The 19,822-nt window shown below is 45.7% G+C and overlaps 1 protein-coding gene across 1 annotated transcript in view; it reads left to right on the top strand.

Annotated features, from left to right (window-relative positions):
• LOC146796583 (kinesin-like protein KIF19) overlaps positions 1-19,822 on the top strand; it is a 1,608,680-nt gene that overhangs the window by 669,966 nt on the left and 918,892 nt on the right. The window lies entirely within an intron of this gene.

Genomic DNA, 19,822 nt, shown 5'->3' with positions numbered 1-19,822 from the left:
CTACACTATTCTACCTGAATTTGTAGGTCTGGCTTGACAGTGCAACTGTCAAGTGAACTTATGTGATCAACAAAAAAGGACTTTCAGAGTACTACTTAGAGAGGGATGTAGGCTACATCCACATGATGGTACCCCTGTATACAGGATTAGATTTGTTATAATGATATGCTTTTACCAAAGAGACTGCTTGTATTGCAATTTATGACTCGTGGTAAAGCTTATACTCGATACAGGGCTGTGTTGGGTATGGTGGCAAGTCAATGATCATGGCTATAGGCCTAATCTGTTTGTGAAATGTTATGATAAAGGCACTACGCCTGTCATATTTATTGTGAAAAGCATATGTTAAAGTGTTCATTTTTAATTTGTTTCTAATTTTATTACTGTGTGTCTGAGGGGTGTCTTGTGGAAAAGCTTATGCTCAAAGCTATAGGTCTGAGCAAGTTATGATGACAAGCTATAAGCCTGATTCATGATCTGGGAAATGTTAGGTATGAAGCCATAAGTCTTGTCTGCTTATTGTGTAACAGAGTAAGGACGTATTTTATTAAATGTAACCTGACAGATTACTGTAGTAGGCAAGGTGTTTGACATTGGCCTCCCACTTTGAGAAACCCTAGAGATTTTAACTGGTATGATTCTTGATAGGCCATGTTAGGATGGGTTGTATAATGTTTTGCAAGCTGTGTTTTTCCACATAGTTGTAATTTATAACTGCATGCATGATGGTTGCCAGTTTATGTGAACTTGAATAGGCCAGTTTTGGGTAAGGTGTAAAGCCAATGGTAAAGTGTAAACCCTTCATCGGTTTATTGGGAAAAGTCATGCCAGATTTTAAAGATTTGATCTGTTAATTATAAAATGTTATAACAAAGCCAGTTGGCCTGACCTGCTTATTGTGAAAAGCCTGTGTTAAAGACAACAGGCTTGTAAGGATGTATTAGAACATTGGAATGTGGCACACTCGATTGAATACAATGGAGTGCTCCATTATTTTACGGGCTGGTAAAGGCCCGCAAAGCAACATTCCAATCTTTTTACAAAGGCCTCTCGGAGCTCGAGGGGATTGAGATGTCTTTGTTTTATTTATTAGAACAATCTGCTCTCTGCAGGCAGAATGTTCTAATAGCCTTATACCCTTTCGTAGTTGGGCTATACCGGCTATTAAAGTCCCGCTCCCTTGTTAAAGGCCCTCGCCTTCGGCTCGGGCCTTTAACACTGGAATGGGCCTTTAATAGCCGGTATAGCTCGCTATTGCAGGCTATAAGGCTATATTATTATTTCACAGTGAGAAACCCTGTAGACTGGTGTATTGTTACATGGAATTTCACATATTACCATATTAGACAAGGGTTTTGGTGATTCACCGGAACAAACCATGTGGATAGAAGCTATGCACTACAATAATTCCTTTTAGGCTCTTTTTGGAATTTGTAACTGTACTTTTGAAAAACATTTATATTATTATGACTGTATGCTGGGTGCTTGCCTTGTACAGTACACTTGAGTTGGTTATGGTGACATGCCAATGATAATAGCTATATGACTGATTATTTATTATGAAAAGGTGCAATAAAGGCAGTTTGCCTGGCATATTTATTGTGAAAACATAGTTACCGTCAATAGGCATTTATGGGTGGATTACTTTTACTCTGAATTAAAACCTACTTGTTTTTTTTTGTTACATCGAATCTCACATATTACCTTAGTAGGCAAAGGTTTTGGCTTTGGTTACCCCTTCTGAAAAGCCATGGGTATGGAAATGTTCCACCCTGAACAATCCTTGTTTAGCCCTTTAGGAAGGATAGTATTTTGCTTTGCCTCCTGTAATTTTGTATACATTTGCAGTTTTATTACTTTATGCCTGATGGTTGCCTTGTGGAAAAGCTTATGCTCTGAACAATAGGCCTGAGTTGGTTATGGTGACTAGCAAATGATAACAGCAATAAACTTAACTGTTATGCAAGATGCCATAGGTCTGGCCTGTGTATAATGAACAGTTATTACAAAGGCATTAGACCTGGCTTATTTATTGTGTAAAGCATATGGTAAATCTAATAGGTTTCTAACATTAGATTGTTGTCACATTAGTTACGTTCCATAGAAATATATTTGGTTACATGTAATCTCATAGATTTAGTGCTTAATTTGTAAAAGAATGAGTGCCGGTGCCTAAAGCGCTGCTCAGAAGCTCTAATTAAAGTCAGCGTTCTGAATACCAAGGCTGTGTAGTCTTGAATCCACCTTTGCCCTCTTTAATCCACTGTCGGACTCTCCCTGCCCTTTAACTCTCTCCTGCAGGTTTCTGCTATTTCTTTAGTGACATTTTTTCCGACTTTCTCTTCCTCCTTCTTTCCTCTTTGTGTGTTTTCCCTCTCCTGGTCTTGAGAAATATCTGATGAGAAAATAAGTGCCGGTCCCCAAAAATTAGGGCTGACAGCCCCCACTGCCAACCACCGGCTCAAATTAGGCACTGACAATGCAAAAAAGGACATCGCAGCTGACCCACATGTGACTGTTATTCTAGCTATATCGTGATAAACCAAAATCTGAAATTTATAGCAACATGGTTATTTTTGCCCTCTTAAGGTAACTCATAGAAAAAGTAGAATCTTTCTGCATGATTCAATATATTCCCAGCTTCTGAACCTTTTACAAAAAACTGACTTGTATTAAACCAATTCTAATATCTCTTTGCAATAAATATCTAACAGCTTTCTAGATGTGTTTAATTTTGCACTAGAGATTCTATTTTTATTCTTCATGTTTGCAAACATGCTTTCTATATCTTATGAAAGAGCAACAAACCAAGGATCTAAGTGGTTTATGGGAAAGGTAATGGTGTGCCCACATATTATAAGGAATAAAGTATTCCCCAAAGTACATAATAAGGATGTTGAAAGTCACCTCAGAGTTCCATAACCTTATAAAGGGACTCAGCCTTCAGGCTCATTCCTTTATATGGTCATGGAACTCCTCAGTGACTTGCATTAGCCTTATAATGAACGGCAAGGGATACTTTATTCTACAAGTACCCACACCAGTTCAATTGTGGCCTAATGTGTGCCCCCTCCCCCCTAAATTTCACTTAAGGACGCTACAGCTAGTCTGACTAGTGTTATTTTAATCAGTGCATATAATAAATAAGGCATAGAGAAAATAGTGCAGCTGTAACGTAATAGCCCACGCAGGCATGGGTAATTACTGTTTTGGATAATAAGAGTTAAATACTTGTTCAGGGGTTCCCATTCATTATAAAATATGCTTTTACTTTTTCAATGCATCTGCAAAGATTGAAATAAATTACGTCTACACACAACACCGCCCCTTGGTTTATTACATATGCAGAGGACACCATGCCTGCATTTAACTATTTTTAAAAATGCTATCCATGGCCCTTTACAGCAGACTATTAACAAAACAAGATTCTAGTGCAAGGTACAACTGTGCTAGTTATTGACAAAAAAAGCTGGTGTTGGAGGAGAGTATTTTTGTGGGAGTGGGTCCACTTCCTTAGCAATCACCCACCACAACACTCATGTGCAATCACCCCTTCACATCCTTCACCACTCGTTCAACATTCTAGATATATTTTGCAGAGTCCTGGTTATGTTTCTGGAGTTGCACACATCCTCTACCAAGGGTTGCCACCTAACCAGCTTTATACAGGCATGAGCGGTATTTTAATGCACCGGCTGATACAGCAAATAGAACAAGCATTGGCAAAGTCAATAGCTGTCTCCTATGCAAGAGCTAGTGGCTTTGCCCATATGTTTTAGCCATGTTGTACACTACTGGAGCTGCTGTTCAGCATGGCTAAAAGGTGGTGGGGTAAACAAGAGTGGAGTGTTGTAAAGTAGAATAGAGTGCAGTGTTATGAAGTGGGATAGAGAGTTGTGAAGTGACTTAGAGTGGTGTAGAGTGGTGCAGAGTAGAGTAGAGTTGAGTTGCCTGGATTGGAGTGAAGTGAATTGTTGTGGAGTGGCATAGAGTGTAGTGGTGTAGATTGTTGTGGAGTGTTGTGGAGGGATTAGAGTGTCATAGAGTAGAAGGGCGTAGAGTTGAGTGACGTAGAGTGGATTAGAGTGTCAGAGTGGAGTAGAGTGTTGTAGAGTGGAGTGGCATACAATGTTGTGCAGTGGTGTAGAGCAGACTGAAGTGGCATACACGGTTTTGAGTGGAGTAGAGTGTTGTAGAGTAGAGGAATGTAGAGTGGAGTGTCATAGCATAGAGTAGTGTAGTGTATGACAGTGGAATAAAATAGAGTGGAGTAAAGTGTTGAAGAGTTGAGTGCCATAGAGTGGCAGATTGGAGTGGCATTGAGTGGAGTTCAGTGGCAAAGAGTGGACCAGTGGAGTAGTGCGTCGTAGGATAGAGTGGAGAAAAATGTGATGTGAAGGAAGTTGCAAAGAGCGTTCTAGAGTGGAGTAGTGTCGTATAATTGCATACAGTAGTGTTGTAGAGCGGAGTGGCTTAGAGTGGAGTAGAGTTTAATGGAGTGGAGCATAAGAGTGGAGTATCGTAAAGTGGAGTGTCATAAAGTGGAGCGTAGAGTAGAGTACAGTGGTGTAGAGCGCTATGGCACAGAGTGGAGTGGTGTAGAGTGGCGTAGAGTGCAGTGACATAGAGAAGATTGTTTCAGAGTAGAATGAAGTGACGTAGAGTGGAGTTGGGCTGGGTAGAGCGGAGAGGGGTAGAGTAGAGAGGCATAGAGTGCAGTGGCGTAGAGTAAAGTGGTGTAGAGTGTAGTGGCATAGTGTGCACTGACTGAGAGTAATATAGTGGCGCAGAGTTGAGTATTGCAGAGTAGAGTACAATGACATATAGTGCATTGGTGCACAGCAAAGTGGCATTTAGTTCAGTGGCAGAGTGCTTTCTTGCAGAGTAGAGTGTCAGAGTGCAGTGGCGTAGAGTGCATTGACAGAGTGCACTGGCATGGAATGATACAGAGTACAGTGGTGCAGTGGAAAAGAGTACAGTGGTGGATAGTAGATTAGAGTGGCGAATAGAGCAGTAGAGTGGCATAGAGTAGAGTGGTGCAGAATAGATTAGAATGTCTTTAAGTGGATTGGCATAGAGTGTAGTGGCGAAGAGGGCAGTGTGGGGTGGAGTAGAGTAGAGAGAGATCGAGTGAAGTGGCATAAAGTGGAGTGGTGCAGAGTAGAGTGCAGTGACGTAGTGTACAATGGTGCAGAGTAGAATGCAGTGACGTGGAGTGGTGTAGAGTAACGTGGAGTGAGGTGAGGTTAAATTGGAGCATGGATTGTGTGGTAGCGCGCTGCCATTACAGACAACACAATTTCAATTGAAATAGCCATTATATTTGCACAGAAATCCAGTTTTACTGATAAAAGTATGCAGCACACAAATGAAAATGTGTGGAAATGTCATCACCTAGGGCCTCATGTAGGAAGCCAAATACCGGTCGGTAACGGCCGAAATTCGGTAAATATCCCGTTACCGACCGGTATTTAGGCATTTGCTATGTAGGGGGCTGATTTCTGGATTCGGTATTTACCGAATCGGAAATTAAGAAATCGGTAAAATACCGATTCGGTAAATACCGAATCCAGAAATGCAATGTAGGGAGCACTCTAAAGAGTGATAATCAGTATTAAGAATTCGTTATTTACCACCAAATACAGGTTGGTGATAAATAACGAATACCTTGCAAAAAGCAATATTTTGCTGATTTAAGAGTGCCATGTGGCAGACATACATGCCCTTAGGGCATGTATGTGCGCTACATGTGCACACATGCAAGATTCAGGGGTGCAACAGGGTGTCAATGTGACACCCTGCCACCCTTGTATATGCTTCCCCCATTACCGAATCGGTATTTACCGCATCGGTAATGAGGCATACCTTCCCATTGATTCCTACGGGCCTCCAGTCCCATAGGAATCAATGGGAAGGTATGCCTCATTACCGAATCGGTAAATACCGATTCATAATTTCCGAATTTTTCCGATTCGGTAAACTTTACCGAATCCTTACCTACATCACATTTACCGATTCATAAATACCGAATTGGTAAAATTCGGTATTTATGAATCGGTAAATGTGAGGCTACCTACATATGGCCCTTAGTGTGTTGATTTGTTTTGATCCTATTAAAAATTTGTTTTCACCACACTTAAGAATTATCAAAAAAATATGCTTCATTTGGGTTTTTCATAGTCCGAAATATCTGCACAGTTCAGTTACAGACGTTTAAATCTTGTTTTTTGCTACAAAAAACATAACATTGAACAGCACACCCAGAGTAGCCAGCATGATTGTCACATAAATTCTCTCATGTTGAAGTCAGACAAAGAAAGGTAAACACCAAGCTCCCTGGAAGACAGAGTCTGCCATTTGACCTCTGTCTTTGTTAGCACAGCAAATGTGACAAGATAAGAACAAGATATAAAGGTCTGTTTACAGATATTCAGTACTGGTGGAAGAATACAGTAAATAGGCTTTGGGCAAGGGAAGGGACAAACTCAAGCTGGACTGCCTAAAACAAATAAAGGCAGCAAATAGCAAGCAAGTAAATGTGAGTTACAAACCACAAAGCCAATAGTAAGCAATGGGCAGAATGCATTCCCAGGAAAGCTTTCTGAATGTCACCAACATGCCTTTGGCAAACCAGACAGCTGTGCTGTCTGGTATGCTTTGACCTAAAATAAGGCTAAAAGTTAGAAATGTGCTTTCCTTAAACCTGGACACGTTTGTATGCTGAACAAATGCACCACTTTTCTGTGAAGCAATTTACAAACTTGTAAGGTAATCTAGAGCAATGTGTAGCGTCCTATAATTATGCCTACCAGAGAAGTGCAGCAACATATCTGGGTCCACCAACCTACACGAGGACGTTCAAACAGTTATTTTACCTTTATAATGAAGCTCTTAAGCTTTTTGCTTCATTTGCAAAAGTGGGAAAGCAAAATGTGTATGCTCCCTTTATGAGCTGTGATTTTCTAGAGTCTCCCAACTCACTCGTCTTTCTGAATTAATTAGCATGACATGACCACATTGGGCTTCCACCGTAAGGTTGGAAGAGGCCATTTAATGAGGCTGTATATCTGCCTTGTTGTAAAAAAAGAATCTGGATCAAAAACAGCCTACTCCGAGATCCCTTTCAGCCCTCACAGTCGACATCGCAACCAAGTATCTCGTTAAAACATATGGGGCCTCATGTAGGTAAATACATTTTACCGTTTCTTAAATACCGAGCCGTACCGAATCGGTAAATTAGAATCGGTAAGTTATATGTAGGTAAAAATTCGGTAACAGTTACCGATTCGGTAACATTCGGTAATCACGAATCGGAATTCACCGAATCGGTAAATACCGAGGTGGTATTTACCGAATCGGAAAATACCGAGGTGGTATTTACCGAATCGGAAAATACCGAGGTGGTATTTACCGAATCGGAAAATACCGAGGTGGTATTTACCGAATCGGAAAATACCGAATCGGTATGTACGGAATCGGTAAATAAAATCACATGACTTGACGAAACAGCTAATCCTGTGCAACCACAGCCCACCCAACCAGGAAGTGGCCACACCCAGGCAGGTGTACATAATTAGCCGACCCTGGAGAGGCTTGGAGTGCAGAGGAGAGGCAGGGAGCCGGTGCCTGTGCGAGCGGGAAAACGAACATCATGTCCAGCCAGAGAACACAGAGAGACGGAGGGGAAAGGAGGAGGAAGCTGAAATTTAGCCCCAAGGAACTCCAGGTGCTGGTGGAGGAGGTGGTGAAGCAGCACCAGAAGCTGTTTGGAAGGCAATCCCTGCAAGTGCCTGAGGCTGAAAAGCGCAACATATGGCTGGCCATCCAGGCCCATGTGAATGCTGTGGGAGTGACCCACAGGGACATAGAGGTCCTAAAGAAGCGCTGGTATGACCTGAGGATTGTAACCAAGAGGAAGATGGGCGACATCCAGAAGGAGGCCAGCCAGACTGGAGGTGGAACCAACAGGGCACCTGCCCTCACCGAACTGGAGGAGCTGGTGGGGGCCACAATCGAGCAAGAGAGCGTCGTGGGTCTTGGGGACGCCGACAGCTCTGCCAGAGCCGCCACACAACAAGGTAAGACGAAAGCACAGCAATGTAGCACCCCCTATCCCTATCCCACATCCCCCATTGTGAAACGAGAATCACACTGCAGTCCACACGTGTCAGTGCAGACAGGCAATGCATTCCGGGAGATGTAGTCAGGGAAACACCAACCATGACGTAAATGTTACAGGGCAACAAGGCATGTCACGCACTCGAGGCACAAGGAGACAGAGGACATTTTGGAATGTGAAATTATTTATTGTGACGCTTTCAATGCAGCCCTTCGGGGACACTGAGCCAATGTTGTATTTCTGTCCACAGATGTGACATCATGCAGGACAGGGCATGCTGCAGGAGAGACGGCACACCGGCCACAAATATCACCTCTAGCCAGCACAAGTTCAGACCAGGGAGCAGGCCCACTGGCAGCCGCACCACCAACACAGGCAGCCTCGCCGCAGCCAGAGCCAGCATCACCTCACCCAGAGCCAGCATCACCTCACCCAGAGCCAGCATCACCTCACCCAGAGCCAGCATCGCCACTCATGTTTGAATCACCGGCCACATCTCCGCTTGCAGGTGTGGGAATGAGGAGGCGTCCAGCAGCCAGGCTACGAGCCTTAGACACCTCGTCAGACGACAGCATGGGCCCTGAAGAACTCACCAGGCCCCAGGAAGGGAGCCATGCCACTGTGCCCCACACCTCACAGGCAGCACAGACGGGAGCAAGAGGGCGCCGCAGGTCGCGTGTCCAGAGTCCACCAGCACCCATTGACGGCCATGGTGTCTTCTTGGGTCTCGAGGGCCAAATGTTGAAACAACAGCGCCTGCAAACAAAGGCAGTCATGACAGTCCAGAGGCACATGCGGGTGATGAAAACTACATTAGTCAACATGGACAATAACATCAGCGGCATGGCTGCGGGCATTCGGGACATGTCCCAGTCAATCCAGCAGTTGTGCAGCAAATTAGATGCTGACATCGAGGCACGGCGCCGGGAACGGCAGAGAAGGGACACTACCAACAGGGAACTCAACCGTCTGGCAACTGCGACTTCTCTACTGTGCCGGCGCTCTGTGACGATGCAGGAGGGCCTAACACACTGCTGCAGCGACCTGTCTCGGGGGACGGTGCAGGTGACAAGTGCACTAGGGGTGCTATTTACTAGTCAGGCGTCGACAACTGCTGCAGGGGATGCTGCGGAGAGCATCGACACCAGCAGCAGGAGCAGCATCACACCCCCCGTCCCAGAAGGACGCAGGAGCAGCAGGCGGCTTGGGGTTGGCTCTAGTGAGGATGCACAGGCCGTGCCATCCACCACTGCAGCGCGTATGCGCAAACATTGATGTGGCCCTGCTTAGCCACTTCCCAATGGGTGACGTAACCCTGGACATACTCCTTGTATAGATGGTATATTGCCAGATTGGCTTGTTCATGTGTTCATGGCGTGGTGCCACATTAAAACTACGTCATGACTAATCACAACTGGCTGTGTCCCCTTACTTACTCAGAAATAGTTGCATGTGATCTCTGTCCGTCTCTCTCTCCCATCGATTGCAGTTGGCACTCTAGCTGCGTTGCCCTGTGGCTGGCCTGACTCATCCTCGTTGTCCTCAAAATATGTTAGTTCCACATCTGTACCTTTTTTCGTGGCAAGGTTGTGCAGCATTGCACAAGTGGCAATAATCTTGCAGCAGGTGATGGGTGTGTACTGGCGTGCGCCTCCGCTCTTGTGGAGGCAGCGGAACCTGCTCTTCAGTAGTCCAAACGTGCGCTCCACCACATTGCGTGTTGTTTTGTGTGCCACGTTGTATCGTCTCTCACTCTGGGTTGATGGGTGTAGGTAGGGAGTGAGGATGAATGACCGGCATGCATATGCACTGTCGCCTAGATGAGTTAAAGGGAAACATCAGTCACATGCTTCTTTACACTATGATTTGCAGGTTGCAAGGGGCGTCACTGTTACTCACCTAGCAGGTATCCCTCTCCAAATTCTCCGGCACTCAGTCGTGTGTAGATCCCACTATTCTGGAAGATGTACGAATCGTGGGTGCTCCCAGGAAACTTTGCAACAATATCTGTGATGATGTTCCCTGCATCACAGATCACCTGCACATTGATGGAGTGGGTGGACTTCCTGTTCCTGTAGATGTGCTCTGTGTCAGCTGGTGGACAGATTGGGATGTGTGTACCGTCAATACAGCCGATGACATGGGGGAACTGTGCCATGTGATAAAAGTCTGTTTTTGTTTTCTGCAGTGCAGCCTGTGTGTTGGGGAAGCTGATGTAGTGGTGCATTCTCTGCATCATGGCATCCAGGAACTTCCTGAAGAAACGTGACAGGCAACTCTGGGATACACCACCCACCGCAGCTATCACCACCTGATAACTGCCGGATGCCAGCAGATGTAGGCTGCAGAGCACCTGCACATGTGGGGGTATGGCGTGCGCCCTTCTTATTGGCTGGTCCAGGAGTGGGTGAAGGTCCCTGATTAAGTCCATGATGGTTTCGGGGTGTAGCCTGTACCTCTCATGTATCTCTGCATCAGTCAGGTGGAATAGTGTGATGCGCTGTCTGTAGATGCGTTCCTCCCGTCGCCAAGCCCTCAGTCCTGCTGCCTGTAGACGTAGGCGCCTTGCAATGACATACATAGCGGCCATGTTGTCCACGCTGTTGCATTTTGGGATTGCTTATATGCACTGTTGATGGTTACCACCTGCTTTCAATCCGTGTTAATTACCGACTCTTATTTACCGATTTTCTTGGATTTCTTAATTACCGAGTGCTCCTACATGTCATTTTCATTTTTACCACTTCATATTTACCACTTCATATTTACCGATTCGTTAAGTATGTATTCGGTAAATCTGATTCGGTATTTTAGAATTCGGTAAATATGATTCGGTATTTACCGCCTCATATTTACCGAAAAGTCGTTTTTGGACTCCTACATCTCACTTGTCTGAATACCGGTCGGTAACGGCATATTTACCGAAAATCGGCCGTTACCGACCGGTATTTGGCTACCTACATGAGGCCCATAGCATGCTGTCAGCATTTTAATGGCGCAGCCGGTGAAGTGTTGTTTCTCCAAACCTTCCAAACTTCTACATCCATCCTGAAATGATTAGTATCCCAAGTATATCCCATATTTGGCCTCCATCTGTCGATCTCTTTTCCCTCCGGTGAAACAGACACTTTGAATATTTTTATCTGAATTCATACAGATGTTTACTTTCCCTAACACTGTGATCCACTCTTTGACCCATGATACACTGTATAATATGAGCAAGAGTAGAAAGGCTTTCCTGCGACATTTTAGTTTGCAGTTTTTTGCTGACCACAGTGATATTAGATGCACGAAAGCCTTCATCAAACTGCAACGTCATTCTGGCAGGTCAGTGGATCTGTAGGAAAGGCCCAGTCAGCAACTTGTGGGTGTTGAACCCAGTTAGAATTCCATCCCAATAACAGAAATAACCGAAAAATACCCCTGCTGCCAGGCTGCAAAGTAAACGGAACTTCAAAGCCTTTACTGATAAATTGCAAAAACACTAAAGCAGTTTGCTCAAAAAGACTTCAAAAGAAATTTTCAGTATGTTCTGCTCATATTGAGACAACATAGTGCAATGTTTACTTTTTCAGGCAGTACAGCAGAAGATAAGTATTCAGAAATAAATAAAGAAAGACCCTCATATTTACGCACATTCATGTGTGAGCTGCGGGTTTGTTTATCGTGTGACTCAAAATAAAGCCACATGATTGCCACATTATTACTGCTTTCATCCGAACAAAAGAGAACACATATTTGCAATGCAGTAGGTCTCGCAATTGCGAGTTTTTGAGCTATTAAAAAAATTAAAAGGCATTGTCATTTACAGTACCAATAGTTCAAACTTTTGCAAAAGCAGGTGCCACGCTCAGTATTAAAGTATAAAAAAATAAAAACAATAAACAGAGCGCAGAGTCCCTGAAGTGGGCGCCGCGCTCAGCATGCAAATACAAAAAAAATCTGCCTACGTTGCCCCCATCAGTGTCCATAAACAAAATAGTGCTCCCCCACTAGATAAAGCCGACCTTGTAACAAGCCAAGTAAAAGGTCTAGTCATTATGTGCTGTAACAAATACAGACAAGGCGGTACCAAGCTGGGACTAATAAGCCTATTTACAAATCAGAAGCCACCATTTACGAAGGACAATGACACAAAGCCAATGACAAATATGGGCAGAGAGTGGGCGGGGCTGCTAGTGCATACCCTGCTACAGCATGCCTCGCAGAGCGAGCAGTGCATGTGCGCTGCTGCTAGGTTCGACCTAAAAAGGGTGTCATGCTCATGCTTATTTCTTTCATATTACTTTCTTTCATGCAGGCACACACGTGAAATTTGGAGAGGGGTTCGGAGAGGGAGGAGGAGTAATAGACGGGGTGAAAAAATTAAATTTCCAGGCGTCGGATCAACATCCTCTGATCCTGCGCACATCACCCTTGCATGACAAATAAAACAATCAATCACAAGTTCATATAACAAGGGGATTCATAAAACAAGGGGATAGGATGTGGCATAATGGGTAGATCGCCGACTTTGAAGCTGAAGAACCGGGTTCGAGTCTCGACGAGAAGCTCAACATCCTGTGATTCTGGGCAAACCACTTACTCTCTCCATGCCTAAAAAAATGAATGTGTCCATCTACTGCAACTGGTGCTCATGTAAAACGCTCCAATACCTTCAGGTCGACTTTGCCTATATATAAGCAACACCCCCATGAGGGTGGGAGATGGGTGAGAGGGAGCAAGCAAGAGCGAGAGGAGGGTGGCTGGGGGAGGGGAGAAGCAAGCATGTGGAGTGAGAGTTAGTGCAGTTTGAAACTAATGCAACCTGTTTTGGACAGAGTAGCAGGTAGGGAGAGTGGAAGGTGGCAAGAAAAAGTACCTCAACCTGTTGGTATCAGCGGCAGAGCGCAAATTAAGTTGAATCTATCTGTGCTTAGTCCGGGTTCCTGTTCTGCAGCAAGCATCGGGCGTGATGTTTCAGCTACACTCGCCAATGAACATGCCTGTAAAGAAGAGTGACACTGAAGCAGACAAATGATAAGCAATGGGCAGGCTCCAAGCTATTTTCGATACAGGAGTGTCTCGCATCCTATCGCAGGCTTGACCCTAAAAACAGGTTGGTATTTTTTTTCCCTTATCAGTACATACTTTAAACAGGTAATGTAAGAAGAAAACACTTTAAATGTGTTTTACAGCTGCTCTACTGACCCCTGATTGACAATTTAGATAAACAATGACAGAAAGGCCATATTAAAATTAATACAGAGTATTTCTTATGAAGTTCTACTTAAGAATCATGTTAAGGCCTTTGCAGAATGTTAAATTGTGAATGGATGGCCATAGATTTCTCTTGGATAGGTAGCAAACTTACCACTATCACAATACATTCTGTGCAGCCTGTTCCTCTCTCAGACAAGTATTGCTGTATGGAAGATGCTTTCAATGAGGTGGGACCCTCGCTCACTCTTGTAAGGGGCCTGGCAGGCTCGAGAAACAAAAGTTATTTTCTCTTCACTTCTGAGTCATCCCATGTCAGCTCAGAGCAGGCTGCACACTGCAGCTGCTTTACAAGAGACACACAACCAGGACAGACAAGCGGAGGGAGCCTCTCTTCATATATAGAAGACTAGGGCCCCCCCCACACCGCTGGGGTTTCAGGGTGTCTGTTACTTCCCTGGATCACTACCAATTCAAGATTCTGCGTTTTGTCCTGAACTCTGCTCCTCACACTTTTTCAAAGAGTATGGCAGAGGTGGCTTCTTACCTCAGGAAGTTTAAAGATCTTACACTGTCTCTACCTAGATGATTAGCTGATAAAGGCAGCATCTCTGGACTTAGTATTAGAGCACTTCAGACAAGTAATGAACATCTTGCAAAGTTTGAGATTAAGAATCAATATACAGATATATGTGATGACTCTGGTACAAAGGATTTTGATCGATATATCTGCATGTGGATTTCTCACCTTTTTAATATTCCATTGTGCCAGCATTACACGGAAACCTTTCTTTCTAGCTCTCCCACATCAACAAGGACATCATAAAGCCCATGGCTCCGCACGTGACTTCGTGTGACATCATCGGAGCCATAAGAGGCCCTTGTCGGTGTGCTAACGCCAGTTAAATTTTTTCTGCACCATCGATGTGTACATTTTCTTTCATAGGCTCTCTATAGTGAAGGAGTCTTGGAACATTTTTTCTAAGAAATTGCATTGATGTGCAAATAAAAATGTCTGGAGGTGTGGCAGAAACCTATGTCATCTTTGGCGGTATATAGACCCATTGCGAGGAGATACAAGTCTGCTCTAAGTGATCTGTTCTTATCCACTCACCCTTCACCTGAAGGTCTGGTGGTGCAAGCTTCCTGTTCTTCTAAGTTGACTCCTGGGTCCTAACTCCAGCGGACAGAGAATCCAAGAGAATGGAACAGTCTACAAAGAAGGTATTCACCTCTGGTATCATGGCTTTGAAGTCAATCAATGCCACCTGTTTATTAGAAAGGTACATCCATGCACTGATTGAATCAGCCAAAACAGTGGTTCTGAAGTTGCCTGAGGACGTTCAGGGGCATTTTATGGAGTTGTTGAATGACAGCGAGGCCGCTGCTCGTCAGGTCATTCAGTCGGGCCTGGATACGGCTGATTCAGTTGCATGGCTGATGGGGACCTCAGTCGCCACAAGGAGGCAAGCATAGTTAATGGGGTCTGGTTTCCCACCTGCCGTTCAATCTATCCTGATGGATTTACCTTTTGATGGATTGAGGCAGCACTCTCTGGCACCAATGCCGATTCTGCCTTTGAGAGATTCAAGGGTAGTATAGTGACAGCCTTCAGTCACAACCTAGAGATTACAGGCAGTTTCGGAGTTTCAGGGGCTTTGTTCAGAACTTCTCCTTTCATTGAAGGCACAAATATCTGCAAAAACAGCAACAGCAGCCATCCAATCCCCTATATGGGAGTTATGCAGGGTAGAGGTACTTAACGAGGTACCGCCCGTCAGCCATCTTCCTCTACCTCCTGTGACAACGTCACAGGAAAGCAGCCCCAGTTTCGCTATCTTGGAGCATGCTTGCCCAGTGGGAGGATGGTTGTCCCATTTTCTTACACAGTGGAGATCCATAACAACTGACCTTTGGGTATTGAATATTGTAGAAAATGGGTACACCCTACCCTTCCAAGAGTTTCCCCCACCTTTTCCTCCCCAACATGTTTTTCATTCAGAAGAACAACTTCTGCTCCTCCTACAAGAGGTTCAATCCCTACTTCAAAAGGGCACAGTAGAGTTGGTTCCAGAGCAGGAATGGGTCAGGGATGGTATTTCCGGTACTTCTTGATTTCCCAAAAAGGATGGTCATTTACATCCAATCCTAGACCTCAGGATTTTGAACTGGTTCTTCGAGCAGGAAATGTTCAAAATGCTGACCCTAGCACAAGTTCTTCTTGCGTTGGAAAAGGAAAACTGGGGGTTTCAATCGATTTGCAGGATCCATATCTTCAGGGAAACATCGTTTACAACGCGGGGATTACATCGCGATGCCATTACATCGCGGTTTTTACAACGCAAGTCGTTACAACGACTTGCGCTAGATGGCGCTCTAGGACAAGGAATAGTATAATTTACTATCCAACACCGTCACTACTGTACGTAGAATGGAGTTGGAATAGTAAATTATACTACTCCTACGTCCTATTCCTTGTCCTAGAGCGCCATCTAGCGCAAGTCGTTGTAACGACTTGCGTTGTCAAAACCGCGATGTAGTTTACTGCGATGTAAATGTATGCGTTGTACCGTCATACATCCATATCTTCACATCCCAATTCTGCAATTGCACAGGAAGTTTCTCTGCCTCAAAATTACCAGTTCGTGGTCTATCCGTTGGGTCTAACTTCTGCACCTCGATTCTTCACAAAGGTGATGGCGGTGGTTGCAGCTCATCTCAGAACCTGGGGGAGACCAGTATTCCCTTCCTGGACAATTGGTTGATCAAAGCCAGGTCTCTGGGGTTGGTGTTGCATCACTTGCAGTTGAAAACTTGTTGTACAACCTGGGCTTTCCCATCAACAAGCCCAAGTCCCACCTAGAGCCCTTGCAACTCACCTTGTTCATAGTGGCAATACTGGACACTACAGTGAATCAGAGGGTTCAGATGCTTCAGAATGGAGCTTTCGTTCAAGTCCTGAAGGTCTTGTGCCTGCTAGGTCTGATATCTTCCTGCATTCTATTGGTCACTAATGCACGATGGCACATGAGAGCCATGCAGTGGTGCCTCCTCAGGCAGTGATTTCAGCACAACGGGATCTAATCAGTCAGGATCTTCAGAGACTCTGCAGCAGATCTTTGATGGTGGGGTGTGCCCGGTAATCTGCCTCAGGAAAAGGCATTTCCCCTCACAGCCAAGACCTGTGGGAGAGGGGTGATATAAAAACATTCACCGCCCTCCAAGGTCAACACAAACTGACCGACTCAGAGCGTTTTCGCTATACGCAGGTACGACATGCCCTATGCTAAGTCTTTCCCAAGGGTTCCTCCCCCCCAGAGCCCTCCCCATTGGAAAGTAGGCTATTAAACGGACACCTCCCAGAAAAGACTATCTCGCTGATTTATAATAAATTAATTTACAACATGGAAGACCCTCTCTCCATACTACGACAAAAATGGGTGGCGGACGGCATTGGGATGGATGACGAGGACTGGCAGGAAGCTGTGTCATCTCCCAGAGTGGTGGCGATTCCAGCAAGACTGCGACTAGTACAACTTAAAATCCTACATAGGATATATATGACAGGGCCTAGAGTGGTGCAAATGGGAAGAGCAGTCATGGGGGACTGTCGTAGGCGCTGTGGACATGTGGGCGCTTTTCTGCACATCATCTGGGAATGTGCACACATTCAGTCCTACTGGAGGGAGGTACATGGAGTGGTGGGGCGGTCCTGGTGGTGCTTCTTCTCCCGGAAGCGCGTAGATGTTTTTTGAACATTTGGGAACCAACTGACCTGAACACACACCAAACGCAATGGGTCACGCTGGGATTCATGGTGGCAAAAAGGAACATTGCCCAGGCCTGGGGGGCTGCAGCTCCGCCCACACTGGGAGCATGGAAATCAAGTATGGATTGGTGCATGTTCCGTGAAAAGACAGTGTATGTTGCTCGGGGCTGCCAAAAAGTAGTCCCGAATATGGGGGCCCTGGAACTCGTAGGGAACATTTTTACTCCACCTCAGCAACTTGCCCTAGACGACTTGCTTTCTACTTGATTTGTCCTAACTGTGTAAAATGTGCATAATTGTTGTCAGATTCTGCCACGCCTGAACGGAGATTGTATTGTTGCTATGATCATTTGTAAGTCGATGATTGTTAATAAAAAGAGTTACAAAAAAAAAAGAAAAGGCATTTCCCCCCTGCACCTCCAGTTGCCACAGTGATAATGGATCCTTCCACTCTAGGGTGGGAAGCTCATCTGGAGGACTTGAAGATCAAATAACTTTGGTCTCCAGAAGAACTTTTGTTGCATATCAATCTGTTGGAATTGTGGGCGATACACCTGGCTCTCAAGGCCTTCCTTCCTTCCAATCGGGGTCAGTCAGTTCAAGTCTTGACATACAATACTACTGCGATATGGTACATAAACAAACAGGGAAGTAGGGTCATTGTGAGAAGTTGGCCTGATAAATGCTGTCCACTAGTTCTAGTGGGCACCTTGTATCAGTCCAAACAAACCCTTATGGTGATAGGTTAAAGACAACCTTTATTGAAAGCTATCCTAGTGGTATCTATGGAGAGCAGCCTTCAGGCTAAGTCTTGAAGGAATATAAAGCAGCTTGTTTTACCAGTCTATAATCTCTTGAATGATCAAATGAAAGGACAACCACAAGTGAGCAATCATCAGTAATATCACAAATACACATTTGGGCCCTAGGGGCGTACCAAACCATATACCAAAAAAGTGGTATAAGAACCACGACTGGGATAGACACAAAGCCTAGAGCCTGTAGAATCGCTGGGACCCCAAGGAACCACCGAAGGTAGTGACACAGGGGACCCACGGGGACTGTATGCAGTGTGTAAACACAACCGCGGGTTCCCGTTAGCTTCTATGGGCAATGTCACGGTTGGAAATTTAAAGATTAGGGACACTTGGAATCGAGTCAGGACCAAATACTTTTGGACTTCAGAGTCTGGGTCACTAGCCAGTGACCAAGGGCGGGATGGACCAATGCCCACAGATGTCGGGTGCTTCACGTGTGTTGATGGGTGTCTTGACTCTTCAGACACAAGGTCCAGGAGGCGTCGACAAAGTCCACGAGCCGGATTCGAGCTGTCCCACGAAGTCTGTAGAGTGCTGTGGTGTCGGCGACCAGATTGGACCCAACAAGCCTTGAAAACGGCAAGTCAGTGGAATTCAGAGAAAGGACTGCGATGCAGACCAGCAACGTCTAAGGGACTCACCCAGCGAGGGTAAGTCAGGGCACGTCTGGAGCAACCAGGAAAGCCCAAGCAGAAGAGGAGTTGCCTTCGTGGGGACCTGCTAGCCAACGGGCTAGTGATCGCAAAGGAGCCTCAAGCGGTCGCACTTGAAGCTGGCCCACAGGTCACTCGTGGAGTGGAGGCCAACAATCTTCGGTGCAGGAGATGCTCAAGGCTGGGACTACCCGGAGCCCAAAGCACAACTTCGAGGAGGTCCAGGAAGATAGTGTTGCTGCAAAAGTTTGCGGTGTCCAGGGGTCACGGTCGCACGTCACCCACGATAGCCACGGGCCTCAGCTTTGCTATGGACTCAGGGTAGCCTCGGGGAAGTCTGGAAATCCACCTTTGGTGATGCAAAGACTTCGGCGTCCGGCGGGAGCTTTAGCGATGCAGACCGGTCAATTGCTTCTTTGGTGCCTGACAAACAGGGGAGTCACTCCTTGACCCCAAGGGAGATTTCTTCCATCTTCTAGTCGTGATAGAAAGTCGAAGGTCCAGGATATATGTTGCAGAGTTTCGTCCAGGGTAATCTAAAGTCCTAGGGACTTGATTCCTATACTTATACTAAGTTTAGGGGATGGTCCAACTCTAAGGCCCCACCTATAGGTGGGTTTGGAAAGAGGGGTGGTTACACCCATTTCCTTGGTCCAGTTTCGTGCCAGAGCAGGGGCAGGTAGCCCCTGCAACCGGTTTGAACTGGACTATGCACAGGGACACCAAGTGTGCCCCGAGTGCAGGACTTCAAAGCACCAGAGAGTGCTCCCGCTCAGCCCCAATACACATCTGCCTGTCTGGGGAGATGGTTACACATCCTTTCGACAGGAAACCTATTGTCCAGGCCTCCTCTGCCGGAGTTTCGGTCAGCAGCAGGAGGCCAGACGCGTGTCTGTGGCAGAGGCATCCATTTTGTGAAGGAAGGGCTCGGGAAAGTCCTACCGGGTTAGACCAGTGTGAACATGTCTCTCTCTCTAGAAGGGTGGAATGCTACCCCCGCTGCCAGAACTGGGGGGGGGGGTAGGCTGTATCACAGAACAGCCATAAGGAAGGATTTCCGAAAGCTGCAGAGGGGCTCAGCTCATAATTGGGCACCCTCTCACACAAAACCAAGCACTCTGCCTTCAGGATTGTCAAGGCCTGCCATAGGAGTGACTTATAGGTTTATATGTGTCTGTATATATAGGTGGATATAGGTAGCCAATACCACTGTAAGGGGTGAAAGCACACCCTTACCCAGGCTGCAGTAGCAGACCTGTGGTGC

This window comes from Triturus cristatus, chromosome 10 (assembly GCF_964204655.1).
Source record: "Triturus cristatus chromosome 10, aTriCri1.1, whole genome shotgun sequence".
In the NCBI taxonomy this organism is placed as follows: Eukaryota; Metazoa; Chordata; class Amphibia; order Caudata; family Salamandridae; genus Triturus; species Triturus cristatus.
This window is presented reverse-complemented; position numbering and strand designations above follow the sequence as displayed.